This window comes from Equus przewalskii, chromosome 18 (assembly GCF_037783145.1).
Source record: "Equus przewalskii isolate Varuska chromosome 18, EquPr2, whole genome shotgun sequence".
NCBI classification, from domain to species: Eukaryota; Metazoa; Chordata; class Mammalia; order Perissodactyla; family Equidae; genus Equus; species Equus przewalskii.
Window position 1 is genome coordinate 18,499,855 of NC_091848.1, and position 27,536 is coordinate 18,527,390.

General features: G+C 39.5%; 1 long non-coding RNA gene across 2 annotated transcripts in view; it reads left to right on the plus strand.

Annotated features, from left to right (window-relative positions):
- LOC139076993 (uncharacterized) overlaps positions 1–27,536 on the plus strand; it is an 82,108-nt gene that overhangs the window by 30,463 nt on the left and 24,109 nt on the right. The window contains exons 1-2 of one of the 2 annotated variants that reach the window (XR_011529082.1): positions 8,268–8,551; positions 14,816–15,100. This is a non-coding gene — a long non-coding RNA (uncharacterized lncRNA). Of the gene's footprint in view, positions 1–8,267; positions 8,552–14,815; positions 15,101–27,536 lie in introns of those variants that run through there. The other variant, XR_011529083.1, reaches the window with a different exon arrangement.

Here is a 27,536-nt window from a genome sequence, read left to right on the forward strand (position 1 = left end):
AATTCCAGAAACCCTTAATCTATGTTAGATTAGATTAAAACAATGGAGAGAATTGCAGGCCCTAAGAAGAAGGCTGATAGAAAAGATATGCAGGAGTGCCTTTTACCTTTACTTTGCAAATCCTATCTCATCCATCCATTCATTCATTTTATTCAATCAACATTTAGTAAGTCCCCCCATAAACCGTGAGATGCGATGGTGTGCAAGATAGATGTGACCCTCACTCTCATGAGCCTTGTGGCCAATAAAGGAGTTATGCTTGAATCAAATATGCTTACAAATAGATAATTTATTACAACTGTATAAGTTCTATGAAAAACTATAAGAGTATAAATGGGGAATGTGAATAAGTCTGAAGATTCACACAAGGCTTGCTTCCCTAAAAATGTGACATTCGGTTAGGAGTTAAAGTCAAGGGAGTCCTGAGTGGGGAAGAATATTTCTAGCAAAAGGAATAACCTGAGTCAGGGCTCTTCATGGGGAAGGAGATGGTGCTTGGAGGAAACTGAAGAAAGGCAAGCGTGGCTGTCACTCAGAGAGCAAGGGAGAGGGAGGCAGGAGAAGGTTAGAGAAGGAGGCAGAGGATCCTAAAGAGGCTCGAAAGCCACAGTGAGGATTTTGGTCTTTTATCCCGAGAGCAATAAAAATCCAATGAAGCATTTTGAGCAGGGCAAGTGACATGATCGGATTTTCATTTTAGAAATATCATTTTGGCAGACAGATTTGAGGGGTTCATAGTGGAGGTAGGTAGATCAATTAAGAGGCTACTGCAATTGTCCATGGATATTTACACTTACACAATGGACTGCCACATCTGTGTGTGAGGTTGTTCTTGTCAATGCCCCTTGAAACTCAAGATACAGTAAGATCTTTCCATACCGACTTGAATTTTGCCTGTTTCGGTATGGATACCCTTTTTCTCCTTGAGGTGAAGACACGTTTAGGACTCTAAATATAGCTCATAAGAAGGTGTTTTCCAGTTACATCCTCTTTCCCCATTTTAATTTCAGACTGATAACATGGAAGCAGTGGGTCTTAAAGAGGACATCTAGATAACTGGATAATAAAAAATTGAAAGATTATATAAATAGATCATTGAATATAATAAATATTTATGGTACCCCTAAGTGAAAGGAAAGAGCATATAAGAAATCATAAGTGAAACGAGAGCCAATTCTAGAGTTCTTTCTTTTGGGGAAGGAGTAGTATTTTTCAGGAGGGAGCCAGGGTCTGGCAATCTAATGTGAAGTATTTTTCTTTTTTCATTCAACTAACAGTCCAAGAATATCATTCCAGGATTGGTATGAGGTGGCCCCTCAGAGTCAGGGATACTTTTCTCGGCTTGTCGATCCTTGGTCCCTAAGGTTTTGACCTTGGTAAGGTTTATGATGGCTTGCTAGCAAGCAGGAAGGTGAAATGGGGAAGCGAAGATCAAACCTGTTTCCTTTAAGAGCGCAACCCACAAGTTGTGTTCACGCTCCATTGGCCAGAACTTAGCCGCACAGTCAAGGGAGACTGAAATATCTAGTCTGTTACTAGAGAAAGGAGAACAAATATTAGGAACTGACAGCTTTCTTGCCCACGGAGCTGGAGGTAAAATGAGACTACATTGATAGAGCTTACTGTCTACTGGGAAAAAAGACATGAACAAATAATTATACAAATACATATTTAGTTACAGCTGTATAATACAATCATTATAATTATAAGTAAAAGTCAGGGTCAATAACAGAGGATTTGAACCTAATCTGATGGGAGTGGGGATGGGAGTGGGGGTCCATCGAACACTTTTCTGAGGAAATAACATTAAGACTCAGAAAGATCTGAAGGAAGATGAGGAATGAGCCAGGGGAAGAGCATTCCCAGCATAGGCAATCAGGAAGGAACATGGAACATTCTAGAGACTCAGAGACTATAGCTCAGACAGAAATGGGAGAGAAGGAAGGGCTCTCAGGAGACCAGAAGTAGCTGGAGAAAAAGAAGAGTGGCTGGAGATAAGCATGGAGAAGAAATTCAGTGAAGGGTTTTACTGGAGGAGAAAATGATCAACTTTGCCTTTTAAAAACATCATCCCAGCTGCAAAGTCAAAAAGGTATAGTTTGGGGCAAGGCCAGAGGCAGAGGCTAGGCAGCAGCAAACCAAGTGGAGATGGAAAGAAGAGGAAAGATCTGAGGTATTTCAGGAAAAGTCTCAGGAGGATGAAATTTCTGAGTTCTTTTATGCCTGAAAAGGTCTTTATTCTACCCTTGTGAGTAAATGCCGGTTTGACTTGGTTCAAAATTATAGACTACAAATCACTTTTTTCTCAGAATACTAAAGACACTGCTTTATTTTCTTCTGACAATCAGTGATGCCAATGTAAAATCTGATTCCACTCGATCCTTGTTCCTTTGTAGATTGTTTTGTGTCTGAAGCTTTTTAAATTGTCGTTTTCCAGAGAATCCTGAAATTTTGCCAGTATTTGTGCAGTTATCTAACAAGATATTTTTTTTTCCTTTGTCCTAATTTCTCTGCAGCCGGTGGTACTCATAGTGTGAAGACTCTTGACTTTCTTCAGTTCTGGGAAATTGTATTTTTCTTATAGAAAATTCTCCATTCTTCCCCTCTATTTCCTCTTTGTAGAACTCCTGTTGATGACTGTTGGAACTTTTTAATTATCTAAAATATCCAAGTATTCTATAATACTTGATATTGCCATGTCCTTTTGGGCTAAGAAGCTTTGCTTTTGATCTTTTAGCTCACTGATTTGATCTTCAGCTGAGTCGCTTCCATATTTATCGCATCTATTGAACTTTTAATTTCAGAGACACAACTTTTTCGTTTGTAAGATAAAGATTTTAGTTTTTAAAAAATCAACTTTATAGAGGTAAAATGTACATACAACAAAATAGTCGTAATTTAAGCAGTTAGATGGGTCTTGGTAAATGTTATACGCTCATGTAGATAGAATATATACCACTCGAAGCAAGCTGGAGAGCATTTTCATCACCTCCAAGTTTCCTTGTGCCTTGGTGCGGACAGTACTCCCTCACTCTCCTCACACCAAGCAACCGTTGATCTGAAATTTATTACTATGCATTAGTTTTGTGTGTTCTAGAACTTCATGTAAATAGAATCATATAATATGTGGTCTTTCATATCCAGCTGTTTTGCTAACCGTAATGTCTGTGTGATTCATCCATAGTGTTGCCTATAGCAGTAGTTTGTTTCTTTTTATTTCTGAATAGTATTCCATTATACAGATATGTTACAATTTATTTGTCACCCTACCGCTTGATGGGCATTTCGGTTGTTTCCTGTTTGAGTCTATTATGAATGAAGCTACTATGAACATTCACTTGCAAGTCTTTGTGTGGACATACACTTTTATATCTCGTAGGTGACTACCAAGGAGTAGAAGTGCTAGGTTGTGTGGTAAATATATGTTTAACTTCATAAGAATCTGAAAATGGTACTTCAAAGTAGCTGTACTATTTTGCATTTCTACCATCAATGTATGAGGGTTCCGTTTGCTCTACATCTCCATCAACATTTGTTATGGTCAGGCTTTTAACTTTTAGCCATTCTAACGGGCACGTAGAAGTATTTCATTATGGTTTTAACATGCATTCCGCTAATGTCTAATGACATTGTGCATCTTTCCATGTGCTTTGTGGCCATTCATACATCTTCCTGAAATGCCTCTTCAAACCTTTTGACCGTTTTCAAGTTGAGTCATTTGTCTTCTTATTGATTTGTAAACATTCCAGTTACAAGTCCTTTATAAGTGTTGCAGCTACTTTCTCCTTTTGTGCCTTAACTTTTTATTTTCTTAACAGTGTTTTTTGAAAAGCAGTGCCTTTTGAAGAATAGAAAATTTTAGATTTGATGAAGTACAATTTAAAATTTTTTCTTCTATTGTTCATGGTTTTGTGTACAAGGCAAGAAATTATTCAAGAGCTTTTTTTTTCTCCCCTAATTGGAAACATAGACAGTCAGCTGTTTCTGAAAATTTGTTGGAAAGACAATCCTTTCCCTATTGAACTACTTTGGTGCCTTTGTACAAAATGAACTGACCACATATGTTTAGGTTTATTTCTGGACTTTCAATTTTGTTCCATTAATCCATACGTCTATCTTTATGCCAATATCGTACTTTTGCTTTATAGCAAGTCTTGCAATCAGATAGTATACGTCCTCCAGTTTTATTTTTCAAAATTGTTTTGGGGGCCGGCCTGGTGGCGCAGCGGTTAAGTTCACATGTTCTGCTTCAGTGGCCCAGGGTTCGCCAGTTCGGATCCCGGGTGCAGACATAGAACTGCTTGGCAAAAGCCATGCTGTGGTAGGCGTCCCACATATAAAGGAGAGGAAGATGGGCACAGATGTTAGCTCAGGACCAGTCTTCCTCATCAAAAAGAGGAGGATTGGCAGCAGATATTAGCTCAGGGCTAATCTTCCTCAAAAAAAAAAAATTAAAATTGTTTTGGGTGTTCTTGGTCTTTTGTATTTCTGTGTAAGTTTAGAATCAGTATGTCAATTTATGCAAAATATCTGCCGAAATTTTGATTGAGATTGCATTAAATCTATAAATAACTTTGGAGAGAATTTACATCATAGCAATATTAAGTCTTGCAAGCCACAAGCATAGCATATCTCTCCATTTATTTAGGCTTTCTCTAGTCTCTCTTATCAACGTTTTATAGCTTTCAGTATATAGCTCTTGCACATACTTTGTTAATTATTTTATGTGTTTTGATGCTACCTTAAATGGTATTATTTACATTTTATTTTCCAATTATTTGTTGTTAGTACATAGAAATACAAGTGAATTTTGTATATTGACCTTGCATTTTGTGACTGTGCTAAATCAACTTATTAGTTCTAATTTTCTTGCCTGATTGTAGTGAGCTAGGACTCCCAGTACACTGTTGAATAGAAATTATAAGAGCAGTCATCCTAGACTTTTTTTTTCACAAACTTGGAGAAAACATTAAATCTATTACCACTAAGAGTAATGCTTCCTGCAGGCTTTTTATAAATGTCCTTATCAAATTGAGGAAGTTCTCTTCTCTCCCTAGTTTACGGAATTATTATTTAAAAATCATGAATAGGTGTTAGATTTTGTCAAATTATATTGGTATGATCATATAGTTTTTCTCTTATATGCTGTAATCTGATTTTCAGTTATTAAACATTGTATTCATGGTATAAACCCCACTTGTATTTCTCTGCAATTATGGAATGTACTTCTTCATGTCTCTTGTTTTCTTTTTGAGTAATATTCTTATCTGGTTTTGATATCAGGGTAATACTTATAAAATGAGTGGGAATTTTTATGGCTTAAAACAACAACAGACATTTAAAGAAATCTCTCACAGTTTCTGTGGGTCAGGAAATTGCAAGTGGCTTAGTAGTATTTGTGCCTCGGGGCCTCTTGTGAGATTGCAGTCAAGATGTCATCTGGGGCCCCAGTCATCTGAAGGTTTTAGGGGCTGGAGGAGGTGTTTCCAAGGTGGCTCACTTACAGGGCTGGCAAGACCATGCCGATGGTTGGTAAGTAGACTTGGTTCTTCTCCAGGGGTTTATTCTACAGGGCTGATGGAATGTCCTCATGACATGGGAAGACTTCCCCCAGAGGAAGTATCCCAAGAGAACAAGCTGGAAACCACAATGCCTTCCATAATTTAACTTCAAAAGTGACACAGAATCATTTCTCTAGTATTCTATTGGTCACGCAGGTCACTTGGCTCAGAGTGGGAGGGTGACACATAATTGCATGAATATCAGAAAGTAGAGATGATTGAGAGGCATCTTGGAAGCTGGCAACCACATATTGTAAAAATCTTATAGCCATACACTTCCATTTCTTCTCTCCTGTACTTTCTGTTATGGTCATACATTTTACATATGTTTTAAACTCTAGAGTACAAAGTTATTATTTTTCCTCTAAATAATCAGTTATTATCAAAAGAAATGAAAAACTAGAGTTTTATATGTCTACTCTCATGTTATCATTTTTACCGCTCTTCATGCTTTTCCATCAGGTATCATTTTGTTTCCACCTAAGGAACTTTCTTTATCGTTTCTTGTAGTGTAGGTCTCCTGGTGGAAAATTACCTCATTCTTCTGTTTTTCTGAACAAGTCTTTATTTTGCCTTCATTTTTAAAGGAGGTTTTCATTCAATATGGAATTCTAGTTTGACCATTTCTTTTTCTTTAAAAACTTTCAGAATGTTACTCCCTTATCTTCTGGCTTGCAGTTTTTTAAATTGAAGTATAATTGACATATAGCATTATATTGGCTTCAGGTGTACAACATAATGATTTCATATTGTATAGCTTGCCCTGTTTTTGATAAGAAGTCTGTAGACTTTAAAAAATCATGTATATAATGTATCTTGTAGCTCTGTCTGCTTTTAGGAAATTTTCCTCCCTCTTTTGAGTACAGGCATTTGCTTATGGTGTGCCTTGACATTTCAGGCCGAATTCTCTGGAAAGCACATTCTGAGACAGAGTTCGGTTGTTCAGATTGTTTCTGAGGGAGTGCCCACGGCTCAACAACTGTGGAAGGATGATAGGTTAAGTGGGAATTGTGCAGAGAGAGACATGAGGGTGTCATGATGGCCCAACAGCCCCAGTTCACCTCATGGGGACCTCTGGATGCCTCTGCCAAGATCAGTGATTTGAATATGAGCACCCCGCTGAAGGGCATCCCCTTGGGTGAGGCGGCTCTCTGCAACTGAAGCAATCTTTAAGTGGGCTGAAAGTTCCAGGCTGTTTACTAACAGTACTCCCAGAGTTGGGACAACAAATCTTTCCTTGAAGGTGGATCTGAGTGGTGTATTTCCACGTATAGAACCACGTGATTTTCTATGTGTCATTCTGCTTGGTGCTTATTGAGCTTCTGGGATATAAGTGTTTACAGTTTTCATCAAATTTGGAAGAAAAAGTTTGGCCAATATTTCTTTTTATTAAAATTAATTTTATTGGGGTATAATTAAAATTCAATAATCCACGTCTATTTAAGGATGCAATTGGATAAGTTTTGAAATCTGTGTACATTTATAAAACCACTACCACAATCAAGAAAGTTAATATATTCATCACTCACAAAAGATTCCTTGTGCACCTTTGAAATCCCTTCCTCTCACTACTCCCAGTTCACAAGCAACCACTGATTTGCTTTCTCCAACTATAAATAAGTTTAGATTTTATAGGCTCTTCTATAAATTGTATCATAAAGAATATACTCATTTGGTCTGACCCCTGTCACTCAGCATAATTACTCTAGATTTATCCGTGTCGTTGCATTCCTTTTTCTTGTTGAGAAGTATTTCAATGTCTGAAATGTTGGGATATTTTCAATCTGGGGCTGTTAGAAATATTGGAAGTAATGCTGCTGTGAAGAAGTGTGTACACGTCTTTTATATACGTGTGCTTCCATTTCTTGTGGATAAATATTAATGAGTAGAATGATTGGATCATATGTTAGGTGTATGTTTAACTTTCAAGAAACTTCCAGACTGTTTTCCAAGGTGGTTGTGTCGTGTTACGTGCCCATCAGCAGTATCTGTGAGTTCAGGTTTGTCCAAATCCTTACCAACACCAAGTGTGCTTAGTCCTTTCAGTTTTAACTGTTTTAATAGGTGTGTAATAATGTGTCATTGTGATTTCCATCTGCATTTCCCTAACAACTATTGATGCTGAGCATCTTTTTACACATTTATTTGTCATCAATATATTTTATTTGGTGGAGAGTCTGTTCAAATCTTTTCTCAAGTTTTAATTGGAGTGTTTATTTTCTTTTTATTTACATTTAAGAGTTCTACACTCTAAATTCAAGTCTTTATTTAGATACCTGACTTGCAATTACTTCTCCTCACTTGTGGCTTATCTTTTCATTCCTTTAACAGTACCTTTCAAAGAGCAGAAGTTCTGAATTTTGATGAAATCCAATTCATCAATTTTTAGCTTTATGTATTATACTTTTGGTGTTATATCTAAATAATTTTTTCTAATCCAAGGTCAGAAATATTTTCTCCTAGGTTTCCTATAGAAGTTTTTTCTTTGTACCTGCAATACTGTGACTTATAATAAGAAATATGTATTTAGCCTTCAACCTCATTCTTGGCACAGAGCGCCTAAAATCCTTGGAATTTCCTAACTATGAGAGCAAAAAGATGTCTTTTGTTATGTTAAGAAGGTGACTTTTAGACCCCACCTAACGATGGGAGCTGGTTGCCAGGAGAACCAATCATGTGATTAGCCGGTTAGAACTTTCAATCCCCGCCTCCCGCCCTGATCCCCCACATCCGGGGAGGGGAGAGAGGCCAATGGCCGTTGGCCAATGGCCAATGATTTAATCAATCATACCTATGTAATGTGGTCTCCATAAGAGCCCAAGAGGAGAGGGTTTAGAAAACTTCCAGACTGGTGAACATGTGGAGATTGGGGAGAGTGGAGCACCTGGAGAAGACGTGGAAGCTAAGTTTTTTCCCCATATCTTGCCCTAGGCGTCTCTTCCATCTGGCTGTTCCTGAGTTATATCCTTTTATAATAAGCCAGTGATCTAGTAAGTAAATTGTTTCTCTGAATTCTATGAACTTTTCTAGCAAATTAGTTGAAGCCAAGGAGGGGGTCTTGGGGACCTCTGATTTATAGCCAGTAGGTCACATTTAGGTGACAATCTGGGCAGGTGACTGGCATCTGGAGGGCAGGAGGGCAGTCTTGTAGGACTGAACCCTTACCCTGTGGAGTCTGATGCTATCTCCAGGTAGATAGTGTCAGAATTAAGTTGAATTATAGGACATGCAGCTGGTGTCTGTAGCAGTGCTTGGATGTGTGGGGAAGACCACCCCTACCTTTCACATGTTGGAAAATGGGTTCAGGAACCCATTTAGTACCTTTATAAAAAAAAACCAAAAACCAGTTGTCTATAGTATATATGTAGATTATTTCTGGACTCCTTTCTGCTCCAGTGATCTATTTATTTGTCTCTCTACTGTGACAAAACTGTTTCATTAGTGTCTCTTTAAGCCCTGAAGTGAGTTCTCCAACTTTGTTCTTATTTTCAAATTTATTTTGGCTATTCTTGATTTTTGCAATTCATCATAAATTTCAGAGTCAGTTTGTCAATTTCTATGAAAAGAAGCCTGCTGATTTTTTGATTGAAATTTTGCTGAATCTATAGATCAACTTGGAGAGAGTTTATATCTTAACAATACTGAATTTTCCAATCCACGAACACATTACATCTCTCCTTTTATTTAGGTCTTTAATTTGTCTCAAGAATGTTTTGTAGTTTTTAGTGTACAGTTTCTTTTGCAGTTTCTCATCTTAAGAGCTTAGCCAGTGACATTTCACTTTAGATAGTGCATATCTTTGCCCTAGAAGTTCAGTTTAGTTCTCTTTCATAGTTTCCACTTTTCTCTTCTTTAAGTTCATATTTTCCTTTAAGTTCTGGAAAATATTTATAATGCTGTTTTATATTCTCTATTCGTCATCTCTGTCATTTCTGGGTCTGTTTTTATTGACTGTTTTCCCTTCTCCTTTTTATGGGTGAAATTTTCTTGCTTCTTGCATGTTTAGAAAATTTGTATTTGAATTTGGAGATTGTGATTACAATTTTCAAAAATAGTCTGAATATTGTTGTTTTCCTTTAATTTTGTTGTTTCATTTAAAGATTGTTGAGATCTTTTTTTCTGATTAGCAATGTATTTAATTGCATATGAGCTTAATCAATCTGAAGCTTGTTTTTAAACTTTACTAGATCAGGTCTAAAGTAGTCTTACTCTAATCAGGGTTTCTCAATCTCAGGACTATTGCCATATTTCTTTCTTTTTCTTTTTGGTAGGACTGTCATGTGCATTGTAGGATTTTTAGCAGCACCCCTGGCCTCTATCCACTGGATGCAAAGATCAGCCCTCCTTCAACAATCAAATCTAGCTCTATATATTAGTAAATGTCTCCTAGCAGGCAAAATCACCTCCAGTTGAGACCCACTGCTCTAGGACTAATTAGTCCTACTCATAAGGCATGGCCTTCCTGGAGCCTCTACCTAATACTTTCAGTATTTAACAAAGTTTTTCTTTTGCAGTTGGTCAAAGATCTTTCTGCTTTGTACTTGCTTTAGTAATTGTTTATCCTACAGGTCCCTGGTAGTTGTACTTCTTTCATAATTCTACTTTGTCCAGTGTGGCAGATGCCCATCCTCTGGAGTTAGGATTCAGTGAATGTTTCAAGGGGACCTTGTGCATATTTCTGGGACTCTTTCTCTGCCTTGTTTCTTTCTCTCTTTTATATTCTATTCTGAAATTTTCAGTCACCTGGGCCTTCCCAAAATTCAGTCTCTATCTTCTTAGCTCATCAACATCATGGTACTCTGCTTAGGTTTTTTCTCCCTGAACTGATTTCCAGGAAGTGCTTCTCTCCAGAAAACCAGGTGATCGTTGGGATCCCCTCATTTATTTCTCTTTCTCAGAGATCATAATCTTTCATGCCTTTTGTCCAATGTCTGAAAACAGCTGTTTCATGTTTTTCCAGTTTTCTAGTTGTTTACTGCAGGAGGGTTTTTCTGGTACTAGTTATTCCATCATGGCCATGAGTGGAAACTATCCATCTGTGGTAGATTCAATGTGGTCCCAAATTCTTTGCTATTCCTCTTATTGAAAGTGTAATCTAATTCTCTGCCTTTGAGTGGAGAGTACCTAAGGCTTAGCCTTAGTTTTGCTTGACCATTAGAATGTGGGCAGAAATGCTATTACTGGATTTCCAAGACTGGGTTCTAAGATTCCTTGTAGCTTCCACTTTGGTTTCTTGGAATTTTTGCTTTGGGGAAGCCAGCCATCATGTAAGAAATTTGACTGCCCTGAGATTGCTGTGTTAAGAGGCAACTTGTAGATGCTCTGGTTGACAGTTCCAACCAAGTCCATTCTTCCAGCCATCCCAGTGAGGCACCAGGCACGTGAATAAATCTGTCTTGGAAAGTCTAGACCAGTTTATCTGACAGCTGCATATGACATCAGTCGATGACACAAGGAATAGAAAGATCACCCAACTGAGACCTGCCCTGTTCCCTGACCCACAAAATGGTTAAATGCAGTAAAATGGTTGTGCCACTAGGGAGGTATTTTGTTATGCAGTGATAAATATCTGGAACATTGCTAGAAACATATTTTAACTTTAAGATTTCTTATTTGTTTGAATAGTCATTTTTCTTAAGTTGATTTTTGGTAATTGTTTTCTGAAATGTTTAATGATTTTCAATGCTCTTTGGGGACTGGGTAAGATATGTGACTAGGTAGGGTCTATGAATGACTTGATTTTGGATGTGAGGGTAGGGTTCTCTATCATTCTTTGGGATTTTAAATTATTTGGCATTCTTTACTGCTTTTCTGGTCCCAATTAGATCTCCTTATGTCAGAAAACACCTTAGAGAACAATATCTTAAAGTTTTGTATGGGGAACAAGTGCCCAATTTAGCTACTCCCCTTTTCCTTTCTCTTTCTCTTCTATCACCATGGAGGTTTAGAGCTACTTCATTGCTCTTCTTCTTTCTCCAGCTCCAACACTCATTGCACTCATACTCCTGGCAGATTGGTTGCTGTTGGGGGGTGAGCAGCAGTAACTATGCTTCAATTCTTTTTCTCTTTGGTGAGGAAGATTGGCCCTGAGCCAACATCTGTCACCAATCTTCCTCTTTTTGTTTGAGGAAGATTGTTGCTGAGGTAACATCTGTGCCCATCTTCCTCTATTTTTTTATGTGGGACACCACCACAGCATGGCTTGATGAGCAGTTTGTAGGTCCACGCTGGGATCCAAACCTGGGAAGCCCTGGAATGCCGAAGCATAGCATGCAAACTTAACCACTATGCCATTGGGCCGGCTCTTGTAGCTACCCTTCACTCCTCTAGGGGAAGAGGAAAATCTCTGACTCAGGGGGCTTATCCAAAGGCCACCATTTAATGAATTACTCTGATAATTTTGCCAAAGCTACTCTACTTTCCATTTTTGCTTCCTCGAAGCTTGCACTATATCTGGAATGGTTCTTATTTTTACAGTGGACTTATATTATATTCATATGTAATTTTCCAGAATTCAATTATGTTGTAGGGGAAATATAAAGAAAAAATTCTTTTAATATGACAGATGATTTTGCCTGTCATTCTATTCACTCAGTTTCATCCCAGAATGAGCAAATCTCAGATGGGAGATGTAAATCTGCTGTTCTTTCCATCATATTTGGCATCCATGTGCCTCTTGTAGTAAAAACACTCACCACATTTAGTATGACAATAATGATTAAAGATACAGCTTTGTCTGTCATCACATGGCTTCTAAATGTAAGCCAAGCATTTTTTAGGTGTTTAACCAAAGAAATATTATTCTGTTACAACACTGAGGAAAAAATCACTTGTGCTGGATGCTTAAGATAGTTTAGATTGTCTGCAAAGTGGACCTTTCTCAAGAGCTTTTCAAGGATAATTTTTATTTATTTATTAAAAAAAAAGGCAATCATGCCATTTTTATAAAGATGATTGTGCTGACTGGAAGACAGCAAAGTTTCAGGTAAATAACACAACTTCCTTACATGGGAGTAGAAAAGGTATACGTCGCTGCGTCCAGACAGCTTTGCGGAGCAGGAGGAACGAGAGCAACCTCGCTGTTGGAGAGGAAACTTACCTGGCTGTCATTTCTCGCGAGGGCGTCCTGCTGCTGGTACCACCATCTGCTGACAGAACTCCTAAGGTTTTTCGGTGGTCTTTTTGCCATTATGCAGAGTTTTTTTTTAGTCTCTCAATCACTCTCAACTGTTCTGGAGACTTTGGTTACATTTCTAATGTTCACCAGATGCAAAGTAACTCGTGACCACCAGGCACATTCCTGAGCGCTTACTGTAAGAATGCACTGGTTGGAGATCAATTGCCCAGGGCTGTTTTTCCAGGTGTCTAACCCCCTCCAAGACCCTGGCCTCCTGAAATGTTCCCAACAGAATACAGGATGTATAAGTCCCTCTCAATGGTAATTTTCATAATAAACAATGTTTGCTTATAAAATACAAATTCACTCAAGTACTTTTCTCCTGTTTGTGCTTTAGGCTGGGTGAGGTTTTTATTTGTTTTTGTTTTATTGGCTCTTATTTCCCTTCAATTTCCCATCCACTTTGTTTCTGTCTCAAATTTCTGGTTGGGTGATGGTACAATTTTTGTTTTTCAGGACAATTATCCTTTATCAGTGAACATTTAGAAAATTCTTTTTTGTAGGCTAAGGAATTTGGGAGAGAAAGGACAGGTAGATGTGTGTATTCAGTCTGACATCTTTATCTAAAGGTCCTCTTTGACTTTGGTGTTTCTGGTTTGGTGTCTGGACTCCGAATTTTTGGCTTTCCCACAAGGACCTTGGCACAGGTTTCCCTCTCCATCTCTGTCTGCTTTTTACAATTTCAGGTGGAATTCTGGCACTAGCTATCCTCTCAGAACCTAATTTCTGTTCTTGGTATTCTGTGTAAAGTTGTTGCTGACCTACCCAATTCCCCAGAAGGGGGAGAGGCCTTGGGCAAGCCTTCCTTCCTCTTCACACCCCCAGGGCCATGATGGTGGCAGCTGCCTCCAGAGCTGACTGTGTTCCTGCTCTCCCTTGCTCTCAGCTCCAGCTGCATGGGTCTCCTTTCAGTGCTTTGAACTGAAATTCGTGCCCGGTTTTGCTTCATCGCCTTTTGCTTGCATTTCTCTCGGTCTAGAGGAACCTCTTCTCCCACACTAACTCCCACGCTTAGTTATTGTTTTGTCATTTTCGGGTCTCTGTTTAAATGTGATTTCCTCAGAAAGATCTTCCCTGACTCCTCATATAACCTAGGTCCCAGAGCATCATATACATTTCCTCATAGCATTCATTACAGTTTGTAATCATTTATTTATTTGCATCATAATTTGATTACTGCATTTCCTTTTTGAGACTACGAGATGCATGTCCCTAGGATCATGTCTGTTTTGCTCATCATCGTATTCTTGGCTCCTAGCCTAGTGCCTATATGAATTGCTGAACGAGTGAGTAAAGTGCCAGTAAGTGTTCGGTAACATTGTTTGAATGAAGACACTGGAATGATGAATGAGACCCATATTTATTTCTTCTTGGATTTCTGAAATTAGTAGTATTATAGTACAAATATGTATATTTATAACATAGAACAATATGCATATAGCTATCATTCATAGCATAAAGTAATGACTTACAGAGAAATTAGATAATGACAACTTTAACAAGGACACTAACTTCAAGATTTCTTTAAGTTTATATTCTGTCGTAGTAATATTGTGTTTAACAACCTCGACTCACCTATGTCAGTGAACCACTATTTATAAAAACCTCGTGACAAAATATTTTGTTTCCATTCCCTAGGCTTCATTAACAACACATCAGTGGAAGTCATGGTTCTTTAGGCAACAAGCATATGGCTACGTTAAGTCAACTAATATTGATATAATAGATTCTATGGATTTGAATTAATCTGAATTTGCTTTATAAATATGTAGAACAGGATATTCTTCCCTGTACTATAGGCACAATATAGGACACAGGGTCCACTTACGTTGTTAACTAATTTTATAATCCTAAAAATCCAATGGTATTTTGTTAGGATTCATAGGAAAAAACAAGCAAGTCTTATTCTGACTAATTTAAGCAGCAAAATGTATTAAGTAAATCACAGTGTTAGAGTTACTATGTGTCGCATCTGTTCAGTCCAGTTCTGGTCTATTCTTGACATTATTAACAGCATCTTCTTTTACTCCCAAATGTGTCTTAGATCAAATGATGAACTCTCTGGTCCCTTACACAGGATCATTGGGACAGTTGGAGAAACAGATCAAGCTTCCAGGAACAATACCTTGAGGCACGCCACAGACCGGGAGGGAGTTGTTGTCTGTCACCACCACAAACTCCAGAACCACTCCACAGATCTGTCCTGAGGAGGAAGCGGCCACCGCCACTGCCACTGACTCCATAACCGTATTTCACGGATTAGAGAGGAGACTCCATCACTACCTCTACCTCTGGCGCCATTCATACCATCAAAACATGAATTTCCCATGCAGACCCTATTTTCCCGCAGGGCTGAAACCAGGTAACTGCTTGCACTATTTGTAAAGGAGTCTGTAAATATCTAGTTTTTGGGACTTTACCTGGGGAAAGAAGGTTTACAAAATAGGAAAAAATCAAAAGCAAAAAGAATATTTAAAATAGTTTGAGAACTCACAGAAAAACAGGTCTACTATAGTCCACCCTTTATCTGGATATACATCTATTTTCCAAACTTAAAAGTAGCAACAAAAACTATGTTCCTGCTTAACAGGGTGACAATCTCTCCTACAAAGAAAAAACCTCACTTTCTCCCCAGACAAGGAGACTCCAAGACTCTTTACTTAGTGCAATCTTTTCTGGGTCTAATATATGTAGTGATGGTTATGTTTTCTCAACTCTGCCTTGATGTTTTTAGTATATGGACTAAATTATAAAGTAAATGCCAACAAAACATACTAAATGAAGCAAGAGTAAAACAGAAAATCAGTTATATTTTCTGCAAAGGGTCTTTAGTTGATGTTTATAACTGTCTTCATCAACAACTAACCATTCTACATTCCTTTTATCTTCAGATCAGTATTGGCTCAGTTAACTGGGCTGCTTTACCTACCGTGGAGAAGCCCAAACATCCGTTCCTTGGGATTTGAGCCCCTGGTGGTTCTGCCCGTATGAGGGTGCTCTAGTTTTCCATTAACATTTATGAATGGACATAGAAATACTAAGAAGCACCCTATAGGAACCCTTGTTTAGGAAATATTCTTCCACATTTACATTGTGTAGCAGTAATATCCCTTTTTAATCATGCTCAGTCCCACTGCTGACATGGTAATCCCCTCGTCTGCTTTGTCAAGTGGTTTGAGACGCAATTGTGTCTCAAGGGTGGAAGCGTTCTCCCTTGAGTACTAAGGTCCTTAAACCATCGCAGTTGAACGTGCCAGGATGTGAAGTAAAATTTGTTAGTGGACCGTTGAGGGGATAGTGGGAAGTGCCACTCCCATGTTCACTTTTTGGTTTCTAAGTGCATATGTTCTGGCCATGGTTGAAAAAAACACTATGTATCAATGGCTATTTTATAGCATATATTGTGTTCTACAAGATGTCATCACAACTTTGTGTGAAATCTTCCAGTAGGCACCCAAACTGAATCTTCAATAAGTCACTTCATTGCTTTACAAAGCCAACTGCTCCTGGTTGAAAATCTTAAGGCATCCTAAATTCATCAATCTAATTTTGTAATTCTTTTGCTATAAAATAAGATCCCTGGTCAGAAGCAATGCTATGTGAATAATGGTGACAGCGAGTGAAGCATTCGGTAAGTTGACAGATGGTGTTGCTGGCAGAAACTTGGTAGACAAGATAGACAAATCCATGTCTAGAATGTATCAGTTTCAGAGAGGACAGATTCCAACATTCACCATGTTGGAAAAGGCCCTATGTAATTAACCTGTCATCAGGTGGCTGGTTATTCCTTTTGGGGTATGGTACCATATGGCAGGGCTCATGTTTGTCCACTGTTGCTTTGAAACCGGGAACTCAGCAGAAGTAATATCTATACATGTGGAGGGAGAGGAAGTCCAAGCTGTTAAGCCCATGAATTAATGGGCTTGAAAAAATAAGTTCTGTCTGAAACCATAACCACTTTTTTTTTTTTTTTTTTAAAGATTTTATTTTTTCCTTTTTCTCCCCAAAGCCCCCCGGTACATAGTTGTGTATTCTTCGTTGTGGGTTCTTCTAGTTGTGGCATGTGGGATGCTGCCTCAGCGTGGTCTGATGAGCAGTGCCATGTCCGCGCCCAGGATTCGAACTAACGAAACACTGGGCCGCCTGCAGCGGAGTGCGAGAACTTAACCACTCGGCCACGGGGCCAGCCCCCATAACCACTTTTTCCATGAGACCATTCAGTAAATTACTGGGATGATTGTGGAAAGAGGTTAACAAATCCACACAGCAGGTCATCTTGTCCAACTGTTTATTGAAAACTTAGTGTCAGTCTTTTTGTATATTCACCTGGAACACAAATGATCTTGAACTCTAGAATAGTCTAAACGTCTAGATTGGTCTTTGTTCTAATCTTCTTCATCACCAGCCCTCCAATCTTATTCTTCTCAAGTCCCTGACTATCCAATGAAACCGTTAGCTATTGACCATAAATTAATGTAGACCTGTGGCTTATCTTCCTTTCCAGGTAAATGGATCATGAGATGTATTATTTGAAGTTCTGCCTATTGGGAGTATTTATTTTTCTACAGTGATCATTAGGTCACCCCTGAGTGGGATTGTCATGATGTAGCTGTCCACTTCTGTAGGTAGAGTGATTGAGCTGCATTAAAAGGGACAATGAAATACTGCTACACAATGAGGGCCAGAAGAATACTTCTATAACATAGAGGTTCCCATAGGGTGCTTCTCAGGATTGTCATATCCAATGGGACGATAGTAAACTGGAATATTTTTCTTCTCAGTCACCTGGTCATAGAAATTCCTTAATGAGTCTAGAGGTGTGGATTGAGACAATGATGGCAGCATGGCAAGAGTAGATGGAATGACAGTATGGGTCACCTGCTCTTGCAACTTGTGTTTTCAGGACCGATTTGAATCTGTTCAAATATAAACCATTTCCAAGGGATGACGGAATGCATCAAGGAATATCTGACTTTATAGCTCAGTAGATAAGATAACACATATCTTATTTCCAGCTTAATTTCCATGGTCACAAGGTGTACCACTCTCAAACATTCAGGGTCCAACAGCAAGCCAAGGGTTTCTCAAAAGGAGAATATATAGTTACTTACTGAAAATGATACTGTACTTTGAAATTGAGCATTGGCACTGTAGTCTAGATCTTCTAGAGTCTTCTTTGGTTTGCGCCGCACTCGAAGCTGGACGACTTTCAGCGGACTTGTTAATTATTTGTAGAAGCATAACCAAATGTCGTATATATTTTCTACAAAATGCAAAAAGATTGAGCAAGCACTGCTCTCCTTTCTCAGCGACAGGGGGGTGCACAGTACAATACTTTTCTTGCATGTTGGAGGAGACATTTTGAGAAACCTGAGTCCACTGGTCTCCCAGAAATTTCTCTGACGTGTTAGGTCCTTGTATTTTTCAGCTCCTCTATCTTTTGATATGTGTGCGTTTTATGAACACACCTAGCTAATCTTCCTGTGCACTGGGTTGCATTAGTATAAAGTCACCAGTTTATAGACCACTATGATGTTCTGTGCACTTAGTTATGGAACAGAGTCAGTGAGTTCGTATTGCTCTTGGGCACTGAAGCCAATGAAGGTTTGAGTCTGTCCTTGCCAGGAAAAAACAAACTGCCTCTAGTATTCTGTATCCATTGGGACAGAGAAAAAGGCACTGTCAGATCACTAGCTACATTCCAGGGTCTAGACATATTTTCTTTACTAAAGAATAGCATCCTGATGATGCGACAAGTCATGTGAATGTAAAATAACCCTTGGTCATTCTGCAAGACTCATCTCTCTTCTGCAAGGGCTAGATAGGTAAATTAGATGACAGTGTGATAACAGTCACCAGCTGTGCATCTTTTAAGTCTTTAACGGTGGCCCTAGTCTCTATGATTACCCCAGGTGTGTGGTACTGCTTTTGATTTAACATTTTGGGAGAGCACATAGGTCTCCGGACTACATTTGGCCATTTCTATCATAATTTAAGCTTTTATTCTAGGGGTCAAGGGCCAATATGGGGCTTTTGTTGAGTATTTTTATTCAAATTCACTTTTGAGACCTGGGAAAATATCAACCAGATGGCTTTGTGGAGGCACTGGATCCACTCTAAGGCTGACTAGGTCCTCAAAACTGACTTATCACCTGGTGCCCAGGTGCTCCCATCCTGACCAGTGGGCCAGAGTAAAAGCCTGGGTTTCTATGGATTACCTATTAGCTCAGAGCCAATAAATATCCAGTAATCCCCAAAAGTGTTTTCCTTTCTCCAGTAGCACACAGCCATCCTTGCAAAATGGCTGCAGAGCCCACTGGAGAAGGCCAGAAGAAAGATTTATACATCACTTACATGTGACGTCATCTTAGGGTCCTTCCTCAGGGGGTTTCTGGGTTCCCTCCTTCGTTGCTGGGCTTCTGATCTATGAACTGACTCAGTCTGGGCATTCTTTGTTGGGTTTTGATGCTATCATGACAGCTCATTTTATGCCTTTGTTCTTCAGAATTAGGAGATCGTTGTTTTATTGTTGTTTATTTTTACTTTTTCTTTTATATCAAAAAAGATCTAAGTAGGTTGGCCCTGTATTTTCGTTCTGGGGATCCTGGCAAAGCACTGTCGAAGATCACTTTGTTATGAATCATGTAATTATTGTGCTGACCAATTCCCTATGACCATAACCATGTCCATCTTGTCTCTGGAAATGAAGAAGTGCTGCTAGGCTTCTGTCAGCCAAAGGTCTGCTCAGCAGAGAGCCCGTTTCCACGGCAGTGTCCCTTTTCAAAGACGTCAGCCCTCCACTCACCAATGTATTTTTCAATGGTGTGGTGAAAGGAGTTTCTTCTGGCCTCTTTTGAGGGCCACAGTGTGTGTGTGTGTGTGTGTGTGTGTGTAAGTGGTTTGCAAATTATAAATATTCATCAACATTCTTATTTATCCCAAATCTTTATATCTCTTCCTCTTCATAATATCAAACTTTTCTTTTTACATCTTCCTTTAGGGAAGACCACCACTAGAACCAGGTTTCAGTGAGCTGATTGAGCAAAACTGTAAACTCTAGTTACTTGACTTCGCTTATTGACTCCAGAATAGATAAGAAGTGCACTCATTTCAGGAACTCAGACAAATCTAAATTTATGTTCGCTGGCCCAAGTACTGTCTCAGTTACCAATGCTGTGTAACAAGTGACCCAAACTCAGGGCCATAAAATTTCTTTTTGAGGATTCTGAGAGTCAGGAATTCAAAAATGGGAGCAGCTTGTTTCTGTTCCATGATGTCTGAAGCCTCAGCTGGAAAAATTTTAAATCAAGGGTGGGGTGGGGAGCTGAGTAAAGGTCTGCTTTCTCACCTTTCTGGTGATTGATGCTGGCCTTTGCCTGGAATCTCAGCTGAGGCCATGGGCTAGGAGCCTTGCATGCAGCTTCTTTGTATGGTTGCTTGGACTTCCATACAGCATGGTGTCTAGATTCTGAAGGTGAGCATCCTGAAGAGAGCTGGATAGAGACCACTGCCTTTTATGACCCAGCCTCAAAATCACGTAACTTCACTCCTGTGAGTCACAAGCCAACTCACATTCAAAGGGAAGGAACAAGAGAGCTCAACTCTTGATGGGAAGATCATCAAATTGGAGCATGTGGGATGGGAGATATTGTTCTGCCGTCACTGGAAAATCCATCTACTGCAAGCATGCTCAAAATGCATTCCCACATATATTCCCCAGATTTTTGCTGATATTAATTAGCAAAAATCTTGCTTACTTGTATGCATGCATGCATGTATACATTTGTGTGTGTAAGCTTTCTCTTTCCTCGTTTGACTTTGTAATAGGCTTCTGGAAATCTCTAATTCTAAGTCAATGGGCGATGAGTATTCTCAGGGGAGGGGAATGAGGAGAAGTAGATTTCCCTTACAAAGGAATTGCCTCTGTCTAGGTCATTCCATGGAATTCAAGACAGGAACAACCCCATCAGGCAGACCAGGAAGGGCTGCTTAAGCTGGACTGGGAAGGCTCGGTGAAATTAGGGGGTTTGGAGTACGGTGACTCACCAGACTCCTCCCATATGCCCCATTCTAATTATTAGGAGTCTGAAGGGTGGTGTGATTCTCCCCTAAGCAATACTTCCATAAGAGAAGTGACGGGACTGTGAAATCAGCTGATGTTATAAATCAACAATCATAGGATAACACTGTGTGTTATATTTTCAGTTGTAATAGCCACGTGGCCACATGAGGCATTTTTTTTAGGGTGTACATAGTTCTATGACCACAACTTGATCCAGGTCATGGTCAAATTTTATGCCTATCTGTATTACTTAGAGTTCTCCAGAGAAATAGAACCAATAGGATGTGTGTGTGTGTTTATGTATGCACATACATATGAAGTATATAGGTATACATTGACCCAATATCTAGGTACCATGGTCTAGCCCAGTTGACACATAATATTAGCCATCACACGGTCTTTTTGTTTCTATAACAATCAGAAGCCTCCAGACTGATTGTTATAAGAAAGCCTTCAGTCTTTTCTTCCACATGCCTTTCTACTCTTGTACAATTGCCATCACGTGGTCCCTGAAAGCCTTGCCCCTGATAGGCTCCTCATTCCATAAGCGAGTGATTGTTTAAGTAACTCTCTCTCCACTGCTGCCATGGGCTGGATTCTCTTGGCCTTTTAACCTGACTACATCAGAGAAGCAGCCACAAGTTCTCATTTCCTGAAAGGCCTGCTGTCCACCACCACATCTGCCATCAATCACTGTCTTGGTCAAGGCTGTTGTTTGCAAATAACAGAATTCACTCTGGCTAGTTTTAGCCAAAATAGATTTAGCAAAGGGGATTAGGTAGCTCAGGGTATAACTGGGAAGGCTGGAGAAAATGGCTAAGTTTCCGTAAGTAAAGTCCAGAGCCACACTGAAGAACTAGCCTAATGAGGAAGTGGCCACCATTGCTGGTAGCTCCAGAACAATGCAGTGGGACTGGCCTGAGGAGAAAACTCCTGGGTACCAACCCCATAGGTGGAGGTCTGAGAGCACTGTTTATGGCATGTACACAAAAGAGTGGAATCGGAATAGCTAATCTCTTTTTATTCTAGTTTGAAGAAATTGTCATGCTAAAGTGTTGAATGCCTAATTTCAAAACGGTGGTGACAGTGCAGTGCTGACAAAGAATTTCCAGATAATTAGGTGAGAATACGGACATAGCCTTCCTCTTCAGAGCTGTGAATTAAAAGTAACCGTTATAACTACTTCTTCAAGCAACACAATGCTGTAGGTTGTCGTGGTAGGAAGGATTCTGAGATGGCCCCAAGACTGTGTGACCTGGCGTACATGCCCTCTAAAATCCCCTCCCCAGGAGTGTGGGTGGGGCCCAGTGAATATGATGGAACATCACTCCCACGATTACGTTACTAATTGACCTTGAGTTAATTGAAAGAGAGATTATTGTGGGTGAGTCTGACTTAATCAAATGGGCTCTTTAAAGGAAGGTAAAGCATCAGTAACATGTTTTTCTGCTGGCCTTGAAGACAAACAACTGCCACATTGTGAGAGAAGGAGGGCATACGGCTAGAACCTGAAGACCCCTGGCTGACAGCCAGCAAGAAAATGGGGGCCTCAGTCTTGTACTGGAAAAAACTGAATTTTACCAACCATCTGAGTGAGCTTGGAAGAGGGTCTCAAGCTCTAGATGAGAAGGTGGCTTGACTGACACTTTGATTTTAGTCTTGTGAGCCCCTGAGCCAATAACCCAGTATGCCCTACAGGACTTCTGACCTACTCAAAGCATGAGGTGATAATTGGGTATCAGATCACTAAGTGGGTGAAAATTTATATAGCAATAGAAAATTAATACAGTTGTGGTAGGAGCTATCATTGAGAGGATTTTTAATTACATAAAATGCCTCTCCAAATGTCTTCACTGTGTCCTTGCACTGGGAATGGAGACTTTCTTGGGGATATGTAACAAAAGAAGAATGAACTCAGCAATACATCAATGCATCCACTGAATTCTTCTCTTCTTCAAGATCGACTACATGATTTGGCCCATTATTGGCATATTTTAAATAGTAGCTATTGATCCAGGCATTATGGCCTCACAGTTAAAGTTTGGCTTGCTCCACTTTGGCAGCCTGGTTCGGTTCCTGGGCACAGAACCACACCACTTTTCTATCAGCAACCATGCTATGGTGGTGGCTCACATAGAAGAACTAGAAAGACTTACAACTAGGATAGACAACTATGTACTGGGGCTTTGGGGAGGGGGACAAAAAAGGAAGATTGGCAAGAGAGATTAGCTCAGGGCAAATCTTTCCCAGCAAAAAAAAAAAAAAGTGGCTATTATCACTGTTATTACATATTTATAGAAAAAGACTCATTATTCTTACTACTTTTCATAATTTTTTCAATTCTACAGTTTAGAGGTTCCTACTGCTTCCATTGTTAAAGGTAAAAATTCATTCCCTGTGTGAACAATACTACATATGTGTATATTCCTGAGCACAAGAATTCTTCATGTTAAAAAACCCAAAACTTTATAGGCTTCCTGTCAGTTTCATAATTCAAAAATCATGGCGCATGTCATCTTTTCTATGTCCAGATTTATTTTACTGAAATAAACAGAGCATGGATGATAGCATTAGTATTTTTTGTTTCTTAATAACTGGATCATTCTGTCAAATGATTGATCTGATTCCCCAACAGATGATTTGATTTCACATACTGCTTGAAAATACCTAATGGCTGTATAACACAATGTTTACCCACGCTTTGTAGACCTATCCCAATTTTTAAGCTTCAAGATGTTGAAAACCTTTATATTCTGTGTTACTGTTAATCTGATCACTCAGAAGTTAGAAATTGCGCTTGGCTGTGAGTAACAGAAACCAGAAAAACAGAAGCTGAAACAAATGAAGGCTTTTATTTTCTTCACATTATGTGATGTCTGGGCAAGGCATTTCAGGACCGAGATGGCGGTTCCCTGCCATCAATATAATGCAGGCTCCTTCTGTACTTCCATTCAGCCATCCTTAGTGGATGCTAGTTGCTTCATGAACCCAAGCTCATTGCACCACTTCTGGCATCTCATCTACTCTCCAGGAAGGAAGAAGAGAAAGGGCAAGGGAAAATATTTGTTAGCTGAGTCTGCACTGCTTTTAAAGAGGTTTCCTAAAAGTCCCATCCAATGACATCTACTTATTATATGTCCTTGGTCAGGACACATGGCCACTTCTATCTGAAAAGGGATATTGCTAACAAATTTAGTTAGTTTTCGTTTTTTTTAGTTAATCACTTTGCTGTTCCAAATGGAAGAAGGTGAGAATCGAGAAAACGATGAATTTTTGCCCCATAAATCGTAGACAAAAATTAGTATTTAGAGAAGAAATGTAATTTGGACTGTCCAACTTTGAATTGGCAAGCAACAAAACTATTTCAACATTTCAAAACTATTTCAATGGTGGAATTGGATACTGTAAAACAGTGTGACAATATAACACGATAGTATTGTCTTGACACTAAAAAGTTATAAAAATCTTTGGAATTGTTCAAAGAAAACAGGGAGTTATAAATAAATTCCATTGCAAGAGCTGACTCATAGCTAAAATGGTCAAAATCCAATGTACCTTTTACGGGCTGTTTGTAACTGTTGCTTCTCATTAAGAATAGATTTTGAAAGATAAGTATTTCAATACTCATTTTTTTTCAGAACAAAGGTAAATATTAGGATTCCAGTTCTTGTGGACATTTATAGAGCAATAAACTAGATGTTCTAAGGAAAAAAATCTGTGGAGTGATAATAAGTAGACGAACGACATGATGAAAATTTTGAACACTGAGATGTGCTCTATAAAACATGAAGATACCATTTTCTTGAACAGGAGAACAGTCGATCTAGCTGAGAATAATCTGACTTTTAGGTACATGCTCAGTACAGTCGGCTAATTTATTTTTGCCCGAGGAGGAAGCAGGTCAGTTTCAGTGGAGTACAATTGCTGGTGGGAGGGTAATGATGAGTGAAAATGTGAATGCTCGCATTTCATCAACAACTATCACTCAGCTTGCGAGCAACAAAAAGTCTCTTGAAGATAGCGCTCTTCACACCTACTAAAAAATATTTAGTCTACTAACAAGCATGTAAAATATATTTGTGCCTTTGGTTTCCTTGTCTGTAAAATGGGAAAACTAATTATACCTACTTCATAGGGTTGTAAGAATTAGAAGAGTTAATATGTGCAAATCACATAGAATGGTGTTAGTACATAGTAAATGCCATATGGGATTGCTATTATTAGTTATCAAGCAAATCTGAAAATAGGGTTAAATGCATCCATTCTTTGGATGGAGTTAGTGTCGGGTTGGCAAATGGTGATTTATTCTTCCTGATGAGGATGAGGAATAGCAGTTTAAAATTAAATTTCTGCCTCCCAGAGTTTTTTGGGCAATGTTAAGGTCATTTCACTTTTAGTCACTTATGGGTCTTAGTAGGACTGTTGGAGAAGGATTGAGGGAGAGAGTTGCATTCACTGAGTTAATACAAATTAGCTCTCATTATCTGGACCCTTAATTTCCTCTCCGTATTTGTAAAGCCTCTTTTATCCCGGTTGGTTGTAAGTTTTCTGCCTTTAAGTTTCAAGGATACAAATTGTCTGCTGAACCTAATAAAGAGAAAGAAATCATTGCTTCCAGAAAGTGTGTTATACTTTTAAGTTCCCAGGCGAGGTGTAGGCTGCTGTTAAAGTAGACAATGACAATCACTGGACAGCACTGTCCTAACAAAGAAAAATTGGTAACTATTCTAAGCAAAAATCTACAAACGGATGCGGAGTAAAATGTTACATTTCATAATATGGTACGTCTACTCTGTTAAAAAGTGTCCAAGTTCTGACAAAGCAATCTTTAGGATGGTTGAGGAAAGCTCCATGGCTTTGTCCCCTTCAAAGGGCTTGACATCCATGACGATGGCCACTGTATTTGACAGGGGTCCAGCTAAGCTTCTGCAACAACGAGTACCCAAGATGCACTGACTTCAACACAGTAGATGCTTATTCCTTTCTCTGCAGAAGTCGAGAGAGGTAGTCCATCTTTGAGTTTAAGGTGCCTGCTTTTGTTCTAGTCATCCCATAGCTAACAGGAAGAAGGAAAGGGTCAGGAGCTTATACTCAATCTTTTTAAGGGCAAAACTGAGAAAAATGACACATATCTCTTTCTCACATTCCATCAGCCAGAGTCAGTGCTCACAGGTCCACTTCTAGCTGCAGGAGTGGCTTGGTAAGGCAGTGGTCCTCGGCCAAGCAGCCATTGCCCAGTTAAAGCTCTATTGCTATGGAAAGGGAGGATGGATATTGAAAGGTAACTAGCAATATGCCTTATCCGCTCCCCTACCTCACAGTATTTTGGAGAGTACAAAATAACCCAACAGAAAAAGCATAGGACTGATTTTAATCACATTTTGGTAGTGCCACCAATATGCCATGTGAGCAATCCGCTCAGCCTGATTGTTGCGGTGAGAAGATATTGGCTGCAGCAAGGAGGTTGGACTAAAGGAATCAATAATTCCTCTGCATAACTGGGTAAAAGGGTGCTTTTCTCTGGGGTTGGGAAAATTTTGAAGATTAGCTTGGCTTTATGAAAGTGAATTTTTGTTTCTTCTTGGGAGTGTGTGTGTGCACCTGTGCATGTGTGTTTTAAAAGTGACCCAGAGACGAGCAGGAGTAGAGATAGAGAATAAAGAGGTATAGCTTCACCTTGCACCTGCAAAGTGACCCTGAAATAGAGAGGCTGTGGCTCTCAGGAGCTTGCCCTGAACCATCCTCATGTGCCCTGCTCCTAGTGAGGGTGAGACTCTCAGAGGGCTGCGATGGATATTTATCCTGTGGATTGAACTGATGTGCATGTGTGTAGGCCTGTGTGTGTGTGTATGTGTGTGTGTGTGTGTGTTAGGGAGCAACATCGGTGTGGTTGGGACAAGTTCTAGGGTAAATATAATTAATCTACAGATAAAGGGAACTTATTCGTACAGTGAAGGATTGTGGAAGGGGCTCTCTCTAAAGACCTCAAGAGACAGGAGCAAGGCTAGTAACTAGAGTTTGTCCATGAGGAAACCCCTATCATGAGTTTAAAATCCCCTTTCCTTGGACTCTGGAAACAATTATATTCAGCAACCAGTTGTGGATATATTCCTTCTAATTACCCCCAATCTTCGCTCCACTGGGTTCACATAGTAGAGCCCTGTATTAATGGTGGTGCAGGGACTTACGGGATGATGTGGAGCTGAGAGGCCCAGGTTCTTTATGACCCCATCCTTTGAGGCCAGCATCACCAATGGCAGCATTCTACCAAAGGCAAAGAGTGGTCCTCTAGTTCTCGGACTAGCAGAAAAGCAATCAGAGACCAAGGCAGAGCATTTGGAGTCAAGTACAGTGGAGGGACAGATTACAGCCACATGGTTTCCGGAAAGGAAATGAAACAAGCCCCAGATTTTGAAAGATAAATATTCAAAAACTTATTTTTTCTAAAACAAAAAGAAGAGGGGGGCAAATCTCATATATCAGTGGTGAGGGTAAGAGTAAATGTTGAAGGAAAGAGTGGAACTAGCAGACTAGAGGGCTGGCATACTTCCAGGGAGTAGACACCTGGGTTACACAAATTCTGACACAAGACACGATGGCATGGCTAGAGCGTGAAGTGAGCGCATGGGGATGTAGCTGATCTGGGAGTCCAGGCTGCATTGGCAGGGATGGCGTGTTGGAGGAAACACGCCTATGATTTGGGAAGGAAACAGGTCTTGGAGTAAACCATGCGGGC